Raw genomic sequence first — 21,031 nt, 5'->3', positions numbered from 1 at the left:
TCAACCTCATCTTCTTCATCTTCCTCCACCTTTTCCTTTTTTGCTCTAGTTTCTAAGGAAGAGATAGACTTCCTTCTTTCCAAGACTAATTAATCTCTTCTTATGTTTCTGAGATAGATAGATAGATTTATATATAGATACAGATACATATAGAGACATGCTATACACACATATCTACATATATATCCATTCATCAATATAAATTCTAGATCATTCTGTCTCTCATCTTCAATCTCTTCTTCCCCAATAGCACTAAAGATATGCCCAAAGCTCCCCAGCAAAAGAACTCTGGGAGATGACTATGAACATAGCATTCCCAATCCCTCTATTTTTGTCCGCCTGCATTTATTTCCTTCACAAGCTAATTGGACACTGTTTCAAGTCCGATTCTTTTTGTACAGCAAAATAACTGTTTGGACATGTATGCACATATTGTATTTAATTTATACTTTAACATATTTATCATGTATTGTCAACCTGTCATCTGGGGGAGGGGGTGGGAGGAAGGAGGGGAAAAATTGGAACAAAAGGTTTGGCAATTGTCAATGCTGTAAAATTACCCATGCATATATCTGGTAAATAAAAACTATAATTAAAAAAAAAAGATATGCTAAAATCTCTTCTTTCCCTTACATCAAAAACAAGCCTTTATAAAGCACTTACTATGCGCCAGGCTCTGTGCTAAATATTGGATATACATAGATTTTTTTTAAAAAATCTTTATGCTACAGGAATTCAAAATGTAGTGGGAGAGTCAAAATGAAAGCAATTATAGATCAGCAAGATATATATTGTGTGGGATAACTTGGAGGTAATCTCAGAAGGAAGACATAACCACAAGAAGGACTAGGAAAGGTTCCTTAAGAAAACTTTCTCTTGACCCTGCCATCCCCTCAAACAATTGTTTTATATTTTCTCCATATATCACTGACAAATCTCTAGTATATAAATAAAGCCAACTTTTCTGAACTTCTATACCTATCCATGGTTTTGAACACATTATTACCTGGAGTCCATGAAGAAAGCCTCAAGGCATCTGCTGCCAGCTGCAGAGAGAGAGATCTCAGCAGCTGCAAAGAGAGAAGGACTGAAAGCTGATGATTTCTCATTTCTTATTTCTTTAGCTCAAGCCAGAAAACCAAATGCAATCTGTTCTGTAGCAGCTTCTGTTTCCTATAGAGATAGTCACAATCTCTAAAACATTTCCCCCTTTGTTCACTTACTGACTCTTTTTCTTGGATACATAGGGATGGTTTGTGTATGTAATTCATGGTGACCTTATCAATAAAGTAATAGAAAATTTTAAAAAGTAAAGCACTTAATTGTCAAATACTGTTTGAACTGCTTAACCATGTAGGCTTTTGCCCTTAACAAAAAAATAAAATAAAATAACTATAATTATTGCCAACACATATTTAACAACCATTTACTTCTCAACCTAATGCAATCTGATTTCTGACCCCACGAAATTGTTTTTGCGAGAGTTATCAAAGAACTTTTAACTATTAAATACTAACTGACTTTTCTTAGTCATCCTTCTGGAACTCATTTCTTATATCATTGTTTGTGATGGGGCAGTGGAAAGAACACTGACTTTAGAGTCACAAAAAAGAAATTAAATTCTAGCTTATCACTTCTATCAAGTTTCCCCTCTCCTTGTGGAGATCTTACACTTTAATTGGATTCAAGATGTGTAAGTGTAAGTAAGTGTAAGATCACTGACTAATAGAATAATAGAAATACATTACTAGTAGGTTGTGAGCTATGCTATCATAACTATCCATGGGATGACTCTTTTAAGGATATTGCAATAGCAGCCACAGTCTAGGGAGTCAGTTCTTGAGTTCCAGAGCAAATTGGGAACCAGAGAGGGCTGAAATATGTTCTAGAATTTTGCCAAATAGTTAAAGTCAATATTACTGATATATGGTTTTCTGATTTCAATTCTCATCCATTTAAAATAATATTTAGATAAGAATTCCTTTCTCTAGTCCTGTTCTTTACAATCTTTGGAAATTCATTGATAATGGTACAGAAATTGCATTAATCAGTATCCTAGGTATTACTTTTTCTGGGCAATTATCATTGTTTGTAGCAAATAGCAGGCTGATTCTTTCTTTGATCCTCCCTTGTCCTTCTAACATAGGTAATTTTAAAAAAACTTTTTGTTCTGAACTTTCTTCAAAAAAATTAGCATACCTGCCATCTTTTGTGGGACCCTTATACTTATTTTGCTTATCTTCCCTTGCTGTAGACTTCTGTACATATTTTTTTTAAATTTCAAATTGGTCAGTGAGCTCCCTGAACCTCTATTTCTTTCCTGTTCATAATTATATTTTTATCTTTAGAATTTCTCATCCCACTTGGACTAGCATCTTAAAACCTTGTTGGCCTACATTATCCTCAGCTTTCCAATTCACCCCAGTCATCAATTCTGGAATTTCCATATATTTGATCTCCCTACTTCCTTCTCTGGTTAACAAATATCTATCTCCTATTTTTCTAAACCATATGTTTCAGAATTTCTACCTGCTTAAATAAACAAAACCCCAATATTCTTTCCTTCTACGATTTGAGTAGTAGAGTAATGTGATTAAAATTGTGCCATAGGAAAATTATTTTGGCAACTTGTACAAAATGGCTTTAGAGTGGCTATGAGGTTGGAGGCAGGGAGACTAAGAGGCTGTTGTTACAGTCTAGGCAAAATGTGATGAGGGCCTGAATACCATAAGACTTTTAGAATTTATTTTACAGATAAGAAAATATGGCATTAACAGGTTAAATGACATGTCCTGGAACCTTAAGCTCTATTTTTCAACATTCTCATAAATGTCAGCACCTCAATAGAAAAACATAACAAATCCATATCCTGATCACCATATTCAAAGAGCTCTGGGCCAGCAGTTTTTAAAATGAGTTATTTACTTGAAAATAATTTTTCTTACTATTTCCCTAGGTTTTAGCACAAAGACTGAAGGAGAAGAAGATGGGAGCCCTGGTGGAGTCTAAGGACTGAACCTGAAAAGAACCAGGAACTTCTAAGTATCCCAATTGGTGCCCCCAATTCTTTCCCAAGTTTGTCTTACTTACCTTTTTGCTCCACATCCATTACCTAAATAATACATCTTTACCTAAATCTGTCAAGTTCAGTCTTGTGCTCAATTGCATATTGTGTTCATTCCCCTACCCCCAATCTCCTTATCAAATTTGCCCTTTCTCCAAAAGTCAGCATTTTACAACCCCAGCCTAATGACAGTGAAGTGGTCTGGGATAAAACATCTTCCTACTTTAATTATAGCAAAGATTTGCTCATACTTAAATCTTATGATTGTACAGTCTATACATTATTAAAAGACTGAAGCTACTGAACCCTTGAACTGTGAAATGACAGCTCTCCTAGGCAACTGACAGCTTTTAAAACTGCCTGTTACCCAGCCAAACTTAGGGATCAAAGAATATTGCAATTATGACCTTGAAGTACCTATTTCTCTTTGGAGCTTTCTGCTTCTTCTTCCATCTTCTCTGACTCCTGACCTTGGAGTTTTGGGGAAAACACAGTAGAAAGGATTAAACAGCATGCTAAACTAGTACTGACCCAGGGAGGATAAGAAGAAATAACTACAGACAATGGCAATAGATGCTGAAACAGCTACTTTATATGAATGACAGGTGATTTTGATCAAGAATAGTGGTATTGTGATGGGAATAATGATATAATATCCCAAAACTATGCAAACTTTCCAAGTTAACAGTCAATAAAGAAATAGATTTATCCCCCACTTAATATTTTTTCAATTAAATGTAAAGATAGTTTTAAACATTCATTTTTTAAGAGAGTTCCAAATTTTTTCTCCTCCCTCCATTCCCTCCCCCACCCCAAAACAGCAAGGAATCTGTTATAGATTATACATGTTCAATTACTTTTAACATATTTCCATGTTATTAATGTTGTGAAAGAAAAATCAAAGCAAAAGGAAAAACCCAAATAAGAAAAAAAGGAAAAACTGCATTCAGTCTCCATGATTCTTTCTCTGGATGTGGGTGGCATTTTCCATCACAAGTCTATTGGAATTGTGCTGAATTGCTGAGAAGAGCTAAGTATATCACAGTTGATTATCACATACATTGTTACTATATACAATGTTCCTCTGGTTCTGCTCATTATACTCAGCATAACTAGATTTTCTATAGTAAAGAACATTCTATTGCTTGGGGGGCAGAATTTTTTTCCCAAATTCATCTACCTTAAATAACTTTCTTTTTTATTGATGGGTGGATATCTTCTTTTGATATTCTTAAAATTTCCAAACAAAATTTCAGCTCTTCCTTCTCTTTCTGAAAAGACATTTGCTGATTAGCCCTGAGAAAGTGTATAACATTCCTTTCATCCCCAAGCAAGTTTCAATTTATTGTTAAATGATAAAAGTAAAAATTAACCACCAATTGATAAATAATGATTGTTAAACATCATGAAGTACTATAAATTATTTGAGTAGCTGGTTTTGAAAGTTTTATCCCCTAGTTGGAGTTATAAAACTAAACAATCTTAGAACAACAGGAATTATTCCACAAAAGATATATTTATGTGATAAATTCATCTCAAATTGTAGGCAAAAACCTAAATCCATCTTTTTAACACCAAGTCAGATCCTGGTTCTGTCCCTTATTACCTTGGACAAATACCTTTATCTATATGTCTCAGTTTTCTCAATTATAAAATGTTGAGATCAGATGACTTTATGATTCTTCTAGATCTCTGTATTTGATCCAATAAATAGTTTCATGTAATGCCACAGGGCAGCAATTCAGAGAACACCATGACCTCATATGAATCAAAATGGCAGAACTCCCAAAGAGCAATTTAAAGATGTATGGCAAATTCAACATATGAAAAAAAAAATCTGAGAGATCAACTGAGATACTGCTGCAATAGTCTGGGTGTTTGGGCTTATCTGAATGAGAAAGAATAGGAAGGGTCTGATAGAGATAAATTTCTTAAATTCAACTGGCAAGATTGAAGGCAAGATTGAGAGAAATTATTATTTTCTCTTACATTAATACCCCATTTTAAATTAGGATCCGGGTTACTTATTTCTTCATTCAGGAACCAGGCCCTATAAATTAGTCAGCCAGTCTCTGAAAGGCTTGGCTGATAGAAGAGATTGCCTTAATCCTCCTGGTATGTGTTTCTAGATCTTGGGCAGGCTCTATCTAATCTAGGTGAATTCTTTCCCTCAGAGAATAAATCCATGCTCTTGTACCCCTCCATTAGAGTTTAGGAAGATCTAGCTCAAAAATAGTCAGAATAGTATGGATGGATTTGCATCCTCAATCCAGATTGCTGGAGGCAGGAGCTGAAGATTTTTTTGCCCACCTCCTCATTTAAATGTATATTCCTTCATCATTGTTCACCAATCAGGGTATATCCATCAGGGGCACCTTCTTTTTTCCCAAAAGTTCTTTAAAACATTTAGAGTTTTTATGGTTTTGTCTTTAGTTACTGGGAGAAATCATTGACTCATAATTTATTATCTAGACTAAATTAATAAGTTGATTTTTAATTAACTGGAAACTCTGTCTCTCTGGTCTTCTCATTCATCATATAACTAATGAAAGATTCATCTTTTATTCTCAATCTATCAAAAATAAAATGACTGAGCCCTGAAATTTTTCTTCAAACATTTACAAACCCAGAAAATCAAATATCTGGGAGAAAGAAAAGCTATGGAAGTGATGTTTCAGGCACTAGATGTCACTGTTCCACTTTTGCTCAGGAAAATTGTTGGTCACTATTGAAATCAGAATGCCACCAATCTAAAGAGAAAAGTGGCTTTAGATCAGAATTTATTCTTTTGGGTTCAAAAAACTTCCAAAGGAAACTGTCACCTGAATAAGTAGAGACTTCAAACTGCTTGTCAGAAGTTCCCAAACATATCATTTGTAGAACACCAATCAGTTAAAAAGTTATTTTAACTGATTTTAATTGGCCTAATAAAAATGAAAGTTAATTTGAGCAATCTCACTAGAGAATCAAAGCAAATTTTACTAATAAAAAATATTATCTATTGTTTACACAAAGTGTCGCTTTTTTGGTTTCCCCACCAGCCTTTACTTTTGTAACATTTATATGTAACTGATTAGTCATGTTAGGGTAAAAAATGAATTTTTTAAAGGCATATGGAATTTTGGCAGCATTATGTAATGCAGAGGTTCCCAAAATTTCTCAGTTCATAGGACCTTTAGTGTTTCAGTGATTTTTTTCATTTGCCTCAGGGTCAAAAGAAATATGTAAGGATTCCATTTATTGAGTATTTAGGTTTAAAAAGTTAATATTGCTAGGTGTCTTTCTGAGTGGCACCTGGGGCAGTGAGGTGTATCATTTAGGAATCATTTAGGAACCTAAGCCATGGTCTCTGAAGACCCATTATTGAGCATCTTCTCTGCCATTAGTAGCTATGTGATACACAAGTCACATCCACTTTGAGTTTGTTTCCTTATTAGTAAAATGGGAATGTAAAATTTGTAGTACCTATTTGAAATATTAGAAGTTCGGAAAGTGTTTGGTTAATTTAAAATTCCATTGAAATGTTAGAGAATAATAAATAAGGGAAAGTTCAAATTATTCTGTATGTTTATGTGTGTGTCTTAAAGGGAGAGAGACAGAGACAAAGAAGAGACAAGAGAGAAAGACAGCAACATAGACACACTGAAAGACAAGAGACAGAGACGGATACAGGCAGAAAGACAGAGAGAGGCAGAGACAGCTGAAACTACAGTTACAAAAGTTATAATTGGCTCTAACCACCAAATGTCTCCTACTCTCCCATCACCATGTCAACTTCATTCCCTCAGTACAACCAATCTTATATTTTGCAATAGAGTGCAAAAGTATATATCTGAAATATATATTTGTTCTAAGCCACTAAGATATATCCCTCTAACCCCCTCCTGACTAGCTAAAAATATTCCTAAACTTAACCAATCCCAGGTTTTTGAAGGTTCACTACTTGGACACCTTGCCTGGGACCCATCTCATACTTCATATTATCATGATTAAATTCAAAGCCTTTTATCGGGGAAAGTGATCAAATTCTTTAAAATAAATGTTAGAATTCCCAATAATCACAATGTATAGTATTTCAGAGATCTTTTATCCTAAGGCTGCCTACTAAAGAACAAGAAGAAGTAAAAATTTCAGGTTGTTTTGTTTTAAGTGTTGAAAGCAAAAAACAACTCCCTCCATCATAGCTCCTTTCCAGGAAGTTGGAAAGCAATTTATATTCCCTAGCTAATTGTATCTCACATTGTTCCAAGAAATAAGCATTATTACTACATTTAGTGTAGAAATAAATAAGACAATTAGAGATGATTCATTGTCATACTAAAAATGGAACCAAAAAAAAAATCATGATAAAAAGGATTTGGTAGGAATGAAAAAAGTAGAAGGAGGAAAGCTCATTTGAGTAGAATTCAGAAAGAGAACAGCCATTTTATGATCATCAACAATTGATTCATTGTCATACTGAAAATGGTACCATAAAGAAACATGATAAGAAAAAATTGATAGGAATGAGAAAAGTAGAAAAGGGACAACTCATGTAAATAGAAATTAGAAAGAGAATAGCCATTTTATGATCATCAACAACTACTAATAATGGTGATCAACCTATCAGCAAAGGAATAACCAGTAATGAAGTAACCAAATACCATTTATTAGTCCCAGCATCTATATTGTGCCTAGCCACCATGTCAGACTTAAAAGAAATGCAAAATAAAATAATTTTTAAAAATTAAATTTAAAAGGTTTAAAAAAAAAAAAAAACTGGTGGTTTTACAATGGAGAGCATAGTAGTGTGCATAATAAATGGAGAATTCAACTTGAAGTCAGGAAGACCTGAATTCAAATTGCCCCTCTGACAGCTGCTAGCCATGTAACCTAAATAAGTAATTTTTGACTCTAGCTCTGAAAACAACACTAAAATTCCTGGTAAAAAAAACATATTAATCAATTGCCCTACAATTCCAGTCATCATTCCTATGATTTCCCTGACCACCACTCCTAAACATGGACACACACACACACACACACACACACACACACACACACACTTCCCTATCAGGGCTTGGTTAGAAGCTGCCATAGATTTGAGTTCCCAGTTGATTCTTTATTTAGAGAAAATAAACAGGCTATCCCAGACTCCTCAGTTAGTACCAGTATATCTCCTGTACTGTATGACATCACTTCATCCAATAGACTTCACTCCTTCCAATCAATAAACTAGGTAGTTTGAATAGCTTTGATTGATTTATTGTTTCAATAGAAATATTTTCTCCTGGTCAAGTTGTTAGAACTAGAGTTATTTGCTGGTAGTTTTAGGTGGGTAGAGGTTACTGACCTGGAACTTCACCATGTAGCAGGCCATGTACCAGTTGTCTCCCTTGGAGATGTAATAAACTCTTTGAGGGCATAGCCTGTTTCACCTTGTCAGTATACCCCCAAAACCTAGTACAGTGCCCTAGCCTAGAGAAGACATTTAACAAATGCTTGCGAATTGGTTGTGTACTAATGAGTTAAGAAGAAATTATAATGTTAATGTCAAGATAATTTCCTTAGCTCCAGTAGCCTCTACTTAAAGAACCTTACTGAAATGAATTGAACCTTACTGAAATGTCCCATCCTTGTCAAGTAGATTCTAGTAGATAACAACATAATTCAAGAATCACTTTTTTCTCCAATCTTGGTCCAATACTAAGATTAGAACTGACATACTTGGTGAAGGGGAAAAATGTCAATGGAATAGGATTATGACTATTAAACCAGACAGAACAATTAATAAAAATTTCATATTTGTTTCTTTTTGTATCACACAGTAAATGAATTCAAGTTTTTGATGATGTAATACACTTTGATTTTAGCCAAGCAGCTCTTTTAATTTTTAATTTAATTTAATAAAGCAGCTCTTAAGCCATACAAATAATTTATTCAAATTGGCCAAGTCAAGCTCAGTAAAAAATGATTTTTTAAAAAATAGATTGAAATGGGGAAAGCAGTTGGCATAGTAGATAGAGCAACCAGTCCTGAAGGCAGGAGGATCTGAATTCAAATATGACCTCAGACATTTAGTAGCTATGTTGAGCTAGTTATTTAACTCTGGTTGCCTGTCCTCTCCTGCCCCCTCAAAAAAAAAATTAGGTTGAAAGACAACCCGTGATAAACTACAATGAGTTAATAGAAAGCATCTAAGGAATTCAAAACATTACTAAGCTTAGATATCGATTGTAGTCTTAATTAATATCTTCAGGGAAACAGAAAAATTTTAATTCATATATATGAATCACTCATATTTAAAAATCTCATTGACTTTGGGAGCACATTTTGTCAAATTAAATCAAGAAGCATTTATTAAACTCTATGGTAGCTCCTTTGCTAACTGTTGGGGTTACAAAGAAAAGCAAAAATAGTCCCTGTCCTCAAGAAACTCATAATCTACTGGGAGAGAAAACATTTAAACAACTATCTATACACAAGAAATATAAGGGGTATCTCAAAGGGAAGGTACTAGTGTTGGGAAAAACCTGGAGAGGCTTCTTTCAGAAAGAAACTAAGATGTTTAAAAAAAAAAAAAAAACCTTATTCAGTGCATTGGGGAGAGTCAGTGAAGGGGCATAGAACCAAAAGAAGAAATCTATGTAAGGAATATCAAGGTTACTGAATCATAAAGTGAGTACATCGAGATTAAAGTATAAGAAGACTTGCAAAGATATGCAGGAGCCAGATTGTGACTCTTAAGCCAAAATGAATATGTTATATTTGAGTCTTAAGTGATGGGGAGCCCCAATTAGCAAATTATGGAAGGGATAACATGAGGAGATGTATGCTTTAGGAAAATCACTTTGGCAGCTAAGTGGAGGATAGACTGGAATGTTGAAAGATTTGAGTCAGAAGATTATTTTTATACTTGGGTAGGATGTGATGAGGGCCTATGCCATGACAGTAACCATGTTAGAACAGAGAAGTGGGTATATATGAGAAATAGTGTATATATTATTGAAGGACAACTGCTTTATCCCCTTTATTTTTGCTCATCTATGTTCATTTCATGGCAATGTTCTATCTGTGGAAGAAATCTGGAGAATTTAAAAGTTTCTGAACAATTCTGCCATCTTTCTAGAATGCACCTATGTAAAGTTAGAATCAAAAGGAAAAGAATTGAATTGAAGATGTCTTCTGATCTAGTGAGCTAAGCATCCTTCATATATTTAAAAAATACATATTTCCCTTTCTTTTCTATCCTTAATTTAAAGAATAAACTCAGAAAACCCAGAATATATAGTCCCTTTTTGTTTGATTAATGGTGCAGGGCATGGAATGGCCAAATAAAGAAAATCATTTAGTAATTATTATACATAGTAAGCAATCTATAGATTTTCCCGTCAAGTGCACTCAAAGAGGATGAAATCTCAAGGGAAAGTTCTGGGAACATTTGCTAAGGAAAAGATCAATGTTAACAAAGTTATATCATTCCTCAGAAGACAAGTGTTACAAAGGTCATGGAGAGTCACAGCCAATAAGGAAAATTATAAAACTTCCCTGGAAGGACAAGGATTTCACTTATGTTTCAAAGTTAAGATGACAGAGCAAAGGCTCTGTGTGAGTTCTTCTATAGATATTTATATATTAAAAAGAGATATTATGACCAAAGAATCTGGCCCATCTCTTTAGTGAACATCATGGTTTTATTTAGAAATTAAATTAAATTATTTTTGAAACTAAAGGTTGATACAAAATGCGGTAAAATCTAGTTTTCTGGTTTTTTTTTTTAAGTGAAATTTCCAGTCTGAGAGTTGCCTGAGTTAGAGAGAGGTTAAGTGAGTTGTTCCATCATAGGCTTATAGATGTAGAATTGGAAGGGACCTCAGGGACCATCTAACCCAATCCTCTAGTTTGATAGATGAGCAAACTGAGGGCCAGAATGATTTGTCCAAAGTAACACAAATAATAAGTCCATGGGTCATACAGGTTGTAAATAACAAAACTACATTTCAAACTAGTTTTCTGATTACAAAACCTCTGCTCTTTCTTCATCAAAGAAGTGATGAAATAAAGAGGGGGAAAAAAAGTAAATCTCTATTTCCTGAAAGCTGAAGAAAAGCAGTGCAGAGCCAGAAAAATCGATTAAATGAGGTCAAACAAAGAAAGCTTCATTCTTCTCACGGGCAGTGTAACCTGAGATGACATGCTAAAAAAAAAAATCTAAAATTTCATATTTTAACTTAAAATCTGGCTGCAAAAAAGGGGTTTAGTAAAGTTAAAATGGTCATTTTGAATAATTTCTTAAATGACATCACTTATTTATTTGGACTTATTATGGGTATTTGACCCAGTGCTTGACACATAGTAGGTGTTAATAAATGATTAGTTTGAAAAATATACTTCTTGTCTTATTATTGCCCATGAAAGGAGGCTTTATTTTTTTCTTTCATACCTAATTAATGCCCAGATAGCAACATATAGGTAAATGTTTGTATTTATATACAAATATACATGCATGTACACATACATACTCATATATACAAATACACATGATATCTCTACATGTATTGTGTTAGACACATATTTTGTCATTGTTGAGTTGTTTATCAATCATAGTCCACTCTTCCCGACCTCATTTTGGATTTTTTTGGCAAAGATACTGGAGAGGTTTGCCATTTCCTTCTCCAGCTCTTTAACAGAAGAGGAACTGTGGCAAACAAGAGTTAAGTGACTTGCCCAGAATCACACAGCTAGTAATTGTCTAAAACCAAATTTGAATTTAGGAGAATAAGTCTTCCTGATTCCAGGCCACTGAGTCACTTAGCTGCCTATATCTATATGTATATTTATACACACATTATATCTAGAGATTATGTATATATACATACAAATTTTATTTGTATGTATACGTGTATACATACATTATATATATGATATATATATATGCTAACATATATATGCTAACTCATAGATTGTTCTATAAAAACAGAAACAAAGCTAGAGAAATATATTCATCCATAGATTTCTACTAGAGAGATATACAAGGTATCCCAGAAGTCTTAGGTCACTTTTGAATTTTTTAAGTCATTAAAATTTAAGTGTGCCCTAAAACTTCTGGGATATACTGTTTCTCTCTCCCTCTCTTCCTCCACCAACTCTACAGAAAGAAAAAGAGAAAATTGAAAATTAATGAATTTAATGATCCATCAGTCCAATTTAAGATCTTAGCTCTAGAGCAGAAGGCATTTCAAAAATCCATTTAGTCCAACTCATTTTATAAATGAAAAATTGAGGCCCAACTAAGAGTAACATGCAATTGGTCACACAGATAGTGAATGAAGAGGAAAACCGATTAGGCTTTCAACAAAAACAAATAACTAAAAGGGCTTTTTTTTTTTTTTTTTTTTTTTTGTCAGATCATTTCCATTCATATATTTGATCCAGTAAGTATGGCTTGTTTGCTTTTCCCAGAAATAAATATACCATTTCCCACCTCCCTACCTTTATACATACTGTCTCATGTACCTAGAAAGTACTTCCTACTCGCCTCTGCATTCTAGAATCTTAACTTTGTTCTAATCTCAGTTACAGTTTCAATTCCTGTAGGAAATGTTTCTACCCCACCAACCTCAGTCAAGTCAGTTGCTAAGCATTTATCAAATCCTACTATGTGCCAGGCACTAAACACACATAGTAGTGGTTCAGATGAAAAATAAGCTCATTAACAACGGGAACCAGCTCATTTTTTGCTTTAAATTCACAACAGCTAGTCTTTATTCTGGTTCTCTTTCTAACTGCTTCTAACTCCTCTCTTCCCCTGCTTGCCTTTTTCTTTGGATCTTCATCTAATTTACATGACCTAATTATGATTGTCCTCTTAGGATCTGTCTTGAAATCTCTTCTCTTCTTCCTATATATTCTTTAGTTTGGTGATCTAATGTGCCATAGATTCAACTATCATATCTATGCAAATTATTCTTAAATATATTTACTCAGTCCTAATCTCTCTCCTGACCCTCATTCTCTTATTGCCTATTAGACATCTCAAAATGAATGCTCTATAGACATCTTAAACTCACCACTTTAAACCTCAATTCATTATCTTTCCCCTCCAAACCTTCCCTTCTTCCTAACTTCCCATCACTATGAAAACTTCCTATCACTACCAACCTTCTAGTCAGCCAGGCTCACAACCTAAGGTGTGTCATCCTTGACTCCTCATCCTTTCTCACTCCTGTTGCCAAGGGCCATGTATTTTACCTTTTATCTTTATAACATCCCTTGCTTTTATTTGCTTCCTTTTCTCCTCTGATACTAAGTATGGTTTTGTGCAAGCCCTCATCATCTCACACCTAGACTACTGCAATATCTGGCTGGTTGGTCTCTCTACCACAAATATTTTTTTCTGCTATCTTCCACTTAGCAGTTAATATGATTTTACTAAAGCTCAGGTACCATCATGTCATCTCCCCTGTTCAATAAACTACAATGGCTCCTCCTTACTTCTAGAACCAAATGTAAAATCATTTCAGTTTAGCTTTTAAAGCCCTTCATTACCTGACCCCTTTCTACCTTTCCAGACTTCTTATACTTTACTTCCCTCATCTAACTCTATAATCCATTCATAAGACACTTTATCATCTGTCTTTGTCCTTTCTCACTGGCTGTCCCCCATTTTTAGAATGTTTTCCCTCCTTTCCTCATTGACAGACTTCTTTGAAGTCCTTCTAAGTTATTTTAAGCTGGTAAATTATTTCACTGTCTTTTTCTAGGTTTTTTTTACTCCAGAATCTGTTTAGAGGTTTGATTTAATAATATTTCAGAGGGAAACTTGGGGGAGCTCAAACAATTTCCTGGCTTCTCCCCTCCACCTTAACCAGAAACTAAATTTCCTGAGAGCAAAGAATATTTGTTTTGTATTATATACCTACTCAAAACAGTGTCAAAAAATTGATCCCTTGATAACACTTAATAAATGCTTTTGGGGTTGAATTTAATCACCCTTTATGTGCTTGTCATTATATCAGGGCTAGGAGATATGAATAAAAATATGGCTTAAAACCTAGTACTTCTCCCATCATTCTCAGGGTTCTTCCACCAAAACATTTTGAAGTCTTATAATAGTCTTATATGTCTCATTGTCCCAAGATAATGACTCTTTGAAAATTAGAATCGGTAAAAGGGAAGCCAGTGAAGTTACAAGAGAACAAGAAATAACAAAACAAAATATAAAGAATAAAAAATATAAAAAAAAATGGAAAACATCCTATAGACACATTTGGATACTACTTAACCTAGTAAAAGTAACTTTTTGTTGACTTGTCCTTTGGCAGAATCCACATTTGACATACTCTCCATGACCCGAATTATTGTTATTTTTGTCCCTAAGTCTGGATATTTTGGTGCTACATAAAAAGTAACAGTCAGAGGAGGATTGTGAAAAAATGGTTGAGTTGGTCAGAAAATTTCAAGCTCTCCAGATTTCCTCCAAAATAAAACAAAATTGTGCTTCATGGCTAATGTAGATGACTGAAAAAACAAACACACAAACAAACAAATATTTGGGACAAAACAGGGGGGAAAGCTTGGAAGAAAAGACTCCCCCCAGAAACCTCTAGGCTAATTCTGCTAAATCAGCAAGCAGGGGAGCCCTACAGCTAGTTGAGTTCAGAATTAGCTTCTGCCTGAACTACAGGAATTTTCACCTCCAGGACAGTTGAGAAATCTTAAGGCAGAGTCCAGAAAGACTGGAACTTCTGCTGATAAGGTGCAGCTGTGCTACTGAGACTTGGCAGTGGGATAAAAAGGAACTAGCAAAACCTACAAGTGCAGAAGCAGTTCTGGGTTCCAAGCCAGAAGGAAGAACTGCTGTGAAGCCACAGACACCATATTCCACTCCAACCTATACTCCAGAACTTGGGGTGCTTATACTATTAAAGCCTTATTTTTTTAAAAAGAGCAGACATATTGGGCTTATATCCCAAATAAATACTAAAGAGGGGAAAGGGACCTGTATGTGCCAAAATGTTTGTGGCAGCTCTTTTTGTAGTGGCTAGAAACTGGAAGATGAATGGATGTCCATCAGTTGGAGAATGGTTGGGTAAATTATGGTATATGAAGGTTATGGAATATTATTGCTCTGTAAGAAATGACCAGCAGGAGGAATACAGAGAGCCTTGGAGAGACATCAACTGATGCTGAGTGAAATGAGCAGAACCAGAAGATAGCTGTACACTTCAATGCTGTATGAAGATGTATTCTGATGGAAGTGGATATCTTCAACATAAAGAAGATCCAACTCACTTCCAGTTGATCAATGATGGACAGAAACAACTACACCCAGAGAAGGAACACTGGGAAGTGAATGTAAACTGTTAGAACTACTGTCTATCTACCCAGGTTACTTACACCTTTGGAATCTAATACTTAACGTGCAGCAAGAAAATTGGATTTACACACATATATTGTATCTAGGTTATACTGTAACACATGTAAAATGTATGGGATTGCCTGTCATCTAGGGGAGGGAGTAGAGGGAAGGAGGGGATAACTTGGAAAAATGATTACAAAGGATAATGTTATAAAAAAAAATTACTCATGCATATATACTGTCAAAAAAATTATAATTATAAAATAAAAAAAAAAGAGCAGACAAAGAAGAAATAAATCAACCACAGAAAGCTACTTATGGGAATAGGAAAGACCAGAGTTCATCTTCAGAAGAGGATATTGAAATTACAAAAGCCTCTTCTACCCTAAAGAGTAATGTTAAAAGACTCCTTCCTTAGAAAGAATTTGTAGAAGAACTTTTAAAAAGACTAATTATCAAAGGAGAAAGTTCAAGGAAAAACTAAAAAAAAAAAATGAAATGACAATCCAAGAAAAACAAGATTATGAAAAAAAAAAGTCAACAAACTAGAAAAGGAGATCCAGAGTCTTAGAGAAGAAAATGACCTTTGAAAATTAGAAATGGTAAAGGGGGGAGTCAATGATGTTATGAGAGATTAAGAACTAATAAGACTAAGAAATAAGAAAACAAAATATTTTTTAAAATAAGAAAATAGAAGAAAATGTGAAATGTCTTATAAGAAAAACAGCAAATCTGGAGAACAGATTAAGAAGAAAAAACATAAGAATAATTGGACTCACTGAAAGCTATAACCAAAAAGAGAATTTTGACACAATCTTACAAGAATTAATAAGTAAAATTGTCCTGAAGTGATAGAACAACAGGGGAAGGCAGAAATAGAAAAAAAAATTCTACCAATCACTACCTCAAAGGGATTCTACAAGGAAAACATATAGGAATATCATTGCTAAATTTCAAAAAACCCAGATAAAAGGGAAAATTTTACAAGCAAAAATAACACCAAACAATTTAAGTATGCTGGAATCACAATTAGATTTGAACAGGATTTATCAGTGGCAACAATAAAAAACTGAAAGCCCTTCAAAGATATATATTGACAATCAAAAGAACTAGTATTGTGCCCAATGACTACTATCTTTTGTATCTAGCAAAATTAAGCATAATATTGAATGAAAAAAAAAGGATATTTAATGAATTTTCAGATTTTCAGAATTTTTTTTTCTGAAACAAACCTGAACTCAATGGAAAGTATAACAGATAAGAGTTTCAAGGTACTTGACAAGAACAAATTATTTATGTTTTAAATGTGGAAATGTAAACCATTTTTCTTGGATTGTCATTTCATCTTTTTTTTTTTTTAGTTTTTCCTTGAACTTTCTCATTTGATAATTAGTCTTTTTAAAAGTTTTTCTACAAATTCTTTCTAGGAAAGGAGTCTTTTAACATTACTCTTTAGGGTAGAAGAGGCTTTTGTAATTTCAATATCCTCTTCTGAAGATGAACTCTGGTCTTTCCTATTCCCATAAGTAGTTTTCTGCGGTTGATTTATTTCTTCTTTGTCTGCTCTTTTTAAATTTTTTTTATTTTATAATTAAAAATTTTTGACAGTATATATGCATGAATAATTTTTTTATAACAGGTGGAATGCACACATATACATATGCATAAATTTATTTATGCTTAACTCGAGCCTGCTTGGGGAGGGAGGGAGGGAGGGGGACAGTTGAAAGGGATAAAAATGAATAAAGTAAGAAGTACATGAGAACAACAACAAAAATTATAACCTACAAGGAACCATAGAAAAGAGGGACATCATGAATATTATCTTTGGAATTATTACATATGCTTTCTTTAAACTGAAATTTATTGTTACATATTTTGAATCCTCCCTAGTGTTCTGCAGAGCACTTGACAATATTTTGTTTTGTTGTTTTTTTCTCTCTTTTCTTATTTTGTATTTAGTTTTAAATAAATAAAATTTAAAAATAAAAATCATTAGACCACTAAAAAATAAAAAGTAGCAGTTCAGGACTCACAAGTTTTCAAGGGAGGACTTATAGCTATAGAAGTAAGAAATAAGAAGGGAATTTTGCCATTCCATGGGGCATGCCTACCTAGTGCATTAAGACATGGGTTTTTTTGATGTTTGTTTTCCTCCTATATCATTTCTGAAATTAGGTGGTTCTTCTGGTGTAGGTGAATATATAGTCATGCAATCCAAGGAATCCTAGACAGAGCAAGAATATTTTTTATCATGTCTATTCAAACACAATATCCGTAAAAAATTTAAGTTTAATTGTAAGTTACAAATATTATTACTGTTTTTTCAGAGTTATTTTTTCTTCCTCTAAATTTCTACTAAAGTACCATTAAAATGGCTCATCAAACCATAAGCTCTCAAAGTCTATGCTTTATACAAACTCTAGTAGGCCCTTTTAGGCTTATTATTTTTTTTTTGTATGGGCTCAATAACCATCTGACATTTACCTCTTATACAAGGCCCAGCCTGAGAGATGCAGCATTTTGCAAAGTGATAATGAATTTTCCATCTATAGAATCTCTTTTAAAAGTCTATTAAGTTGTATAGGGGTTACAGTCTGTATCAGTGGAAAGAGTTCCAACTCTATTGAAAATGGAATTACAGGTTTAGAGCTGGAAGGTGACTTAGAGAATATCAAATATGTAAAAAGCTAAATAAATGTTTTCTCATTGATATAGATGAAGGTACAGGGGTAAAAGAAGATTAAATGATATGTCCAGAATCTAAGAGCTAAGTGTTTAAGGAAGCATTTGAATCTATTTTTGAATTTCTGAATTGCTGAAAGGCACTGGCCTTCTGTATTATGTCATGTTACCTCTCAAATCACACATTTTTGAAGAATTGACGTGAATTAACTTTCTTCAATATATATTCTTAAATTAGTTTGTTTGTTCACTTCTTGGGTTCTGTATCCAGTCAATTAAGTTGCAGAAAGATCACAATCCAGTTATTTATCCAGGAATCAAACAAATGTTAAAATGCATGTTGAAGAAAATTAATTAGAATAAATGAAATAAAAGAATAAGAAACAGCAGTTGGTATTTCCTGCCAACATGTGATTACACAAATTGCCTACCAGCCTATTCAATATGAAGGCCAAGTTTGCATTTTTGTTCTTCGTGAGCAGAACAAACATTCAGACAAACTCAGGAAGTTTTGCAGCTCACACACCATGCTGGGACTACCCAGGGATGCTGTCCATGCTTCTTTGTGAATAACTGATGAATAGTTCATTATGTCTAAAGGAGTGACAAGGGATAGATGTGGAGGAAATAAGCATTGTCCTTATATGTCTTTCTGAATGTTCTCCAGTAGCATATTGAGCTACTTGAGCATAATGAATGGTTCATTAGAGGACCACCTGTTGCCCATTTAATATCCATAAATGAAGATCAGCCAGAGACCACGAGATTCCTCAGCACTTCGGTCAACCCACAATTAAAATGTCTAATACAAGATTTAGTTCTCATGAACAGCCACCTGAACTGACAGTCAGAAAAATCCAGGTTCCATTCCAAAATTTTAAAAATGGCTAGATAATTTGATATACTTTATTAAATCATTGTATATACTTTGCACCTGAAAGGAATCATGATACCAGGAACTTGGAAGTTTCATAAGGAATGGGAAATATCACAGGGAAATGGATACCATGACACCTTAAGGTTTTTTGAAATGGAAGGATTTTTGTTTTTCAAAAAAGTATTTGTTTTCTGAATGTCCTGAACTAATGGGAATACCAGGAGTTTCTATAATGGCTTGTAAATTGGTTGGGACAAGCAACCCTTTTGATACAATTTCATTATGTGATTTCAACAGTCACATGTATGTGCTTTTTTGACAGTATCCTAACTCAGACTTGGATCAACTGGTTTTTCCAACTTTAATTGGTTCTTCAGCAATTGAAAACTAGACTCCCTTTCTTTTTTGTGTGTGTGTGTTTTTTTTAAATGCATAATATCGAGGAAGAGAGAAAGTCAGGAATAGGTGGAGCAGACAAAAATAAGAATGGAGACTTCCAGGTTATATCTGTATCTTCTCAATAGGATTTATTGGGTCCATTCCCAACCTGCCAAAGTCATCCAAGAACAGCATAGAGTATGTGCTGGGGTCTAGGGAGAAGGCATTGACCATCACCCAAATTTATCTCCCTTAACCCTGCCTCACATACAAAACAATTAAATTTTTTACATCATGTTAAATTTTCCAGATATGTTGAGAACATTTGATGTAATCTGATGGCATAGATCTAGTGGTCAGGTTTTAGAAGTTACTGGTAACAAAGCAATAGTTCAATTTTTTTTAAGGAGCTTCAGTTATAAATGCCAAGGAGATAGCTTGTGAGTTTACAGAGATAGTTATTCTTCATACACTTGGATCTGAGGATATGCTTGGTTGTATTTTCAATGATTCTGGGGAATAATCGATAAAGAGACCCAGTCCTAGCTGAAGACTTTCTTGATGTTATAAGGCAGCCAATCAACCCATAGATAACATCTGTTGCTCTTTGAATTTGGTCAATGAATCAACAATTGTGTATATTATCACTTCTTGTCTGACTCTAAAAATAGCAGAATTCCTAGCTTTCAATCAATCTGGGAAGGGGAGACCTTCAGAGTTTCTGGCCAATATAGGAATGCCAATACCAATACCAATAAGCATGTATTGGTCATTCTAACCATATGAATTATTATGCTGAAGCTCTTCAAGAGGTTTCAACAGCTTGAGAAGAAATCCCTGACTGAGGTGACTTTCCAAGCTACATGTATATAGATTTGGTCACAATATATAAGCAAGCTGTTTTTGAAGAAGTCAGGAATGACTTAGTTACTCAGATCTTCTGTCCTCATCATGGCTATATGCTCTCATCCCATACCTAACTTGGTTAGATGTATTACGAATCTATATAGATAGGCAGTTGTCTGACAAATTTATTCACTAAAGTGTTGCCTCCCTTGTCTCAGTTAATAAAGTCTGTTGGAAAGGATATGACTAGAAAAGACCATGCAGATATATGTGACTAGTTCTATGCATGTTATATCATTGTTAAAGATATACATACCATTAAAGTAGTTGTTGGAGTAAAAATGTTTGCAGAGGTTTGAAAAGTTCTTTATTAGTCAGGGTCTTTATGAAAATCACACTGTGAAGCTTTGAAAAGAATCCCTCAAAGAACCCTGAGCAAAATTTACCCTCAAAACTGAGCAAAGCACTAGTTTTGACTTCATCTCTGTGAAATAATCTTCCCTTCCCTCTCTCCTTTTGTATTGGAGTTTATGTGTTGCCCTGTAATTAAAACAAAGAAATAGGTACTCTTCCTGGTGTTTTAAAGTGGTAATAGACTTTAAAATATCCCTTTTTCAGAAAGTCTGGGATCTTCAATGCTTCATTAAAGTGACTTCAAATTGAAGCTGTTTTTTTGTTTTGTTTTGTTTTTGTTTTTGATCCTTGTGTTTGTTGTTGTTGTGTTGTTCTTAGTTCTCAAAGAGGACCATGATATCAGGAGATGCTGGCATTACATGTAAGTGAATTGGATTTAAGTGAAAGAGGGCTCTGACCATGTTATCATTCTCACTTTCTCTTCCAA

General features: G+C 34.0%; 1 pseudogene; it reads left to right on the top strand.

Annotated features, from left to right (window-relative positions):
* Window positions 1–18,887: 18,887 nt before the first annotated feature.
* LOC141561880 (V-type proton ATPase subunit B, brain isoform pseudogene) lies at window positions 18,888–20,660 on the top strand (annotated as a pseudogene).
* Window positions 20,661–21,031: the final 371 nt, after the last annotated feature.

The sequence above is a fragment of the Sminthopsis crassicaudata genome, chromosome 3 (genome assembly GCF_048593235.1).
Source record: "Sminthopsis crassicaudata isolate SCR6 chromosome 3, ASM4859323v1, whole genome shotgun sequence".
NCBI lineage: Eukaryota > Metazoa > Chordata > Mammalia > Dasyuromorphia > Dasyuridae > Sminthopsis > Sminthopsis crassicaudata.
The sequence above is the reverse complement of the archived record's forward strand: the minus strand, read 5'-3'. Positions and strand labels throughout refer to the sequence as shown.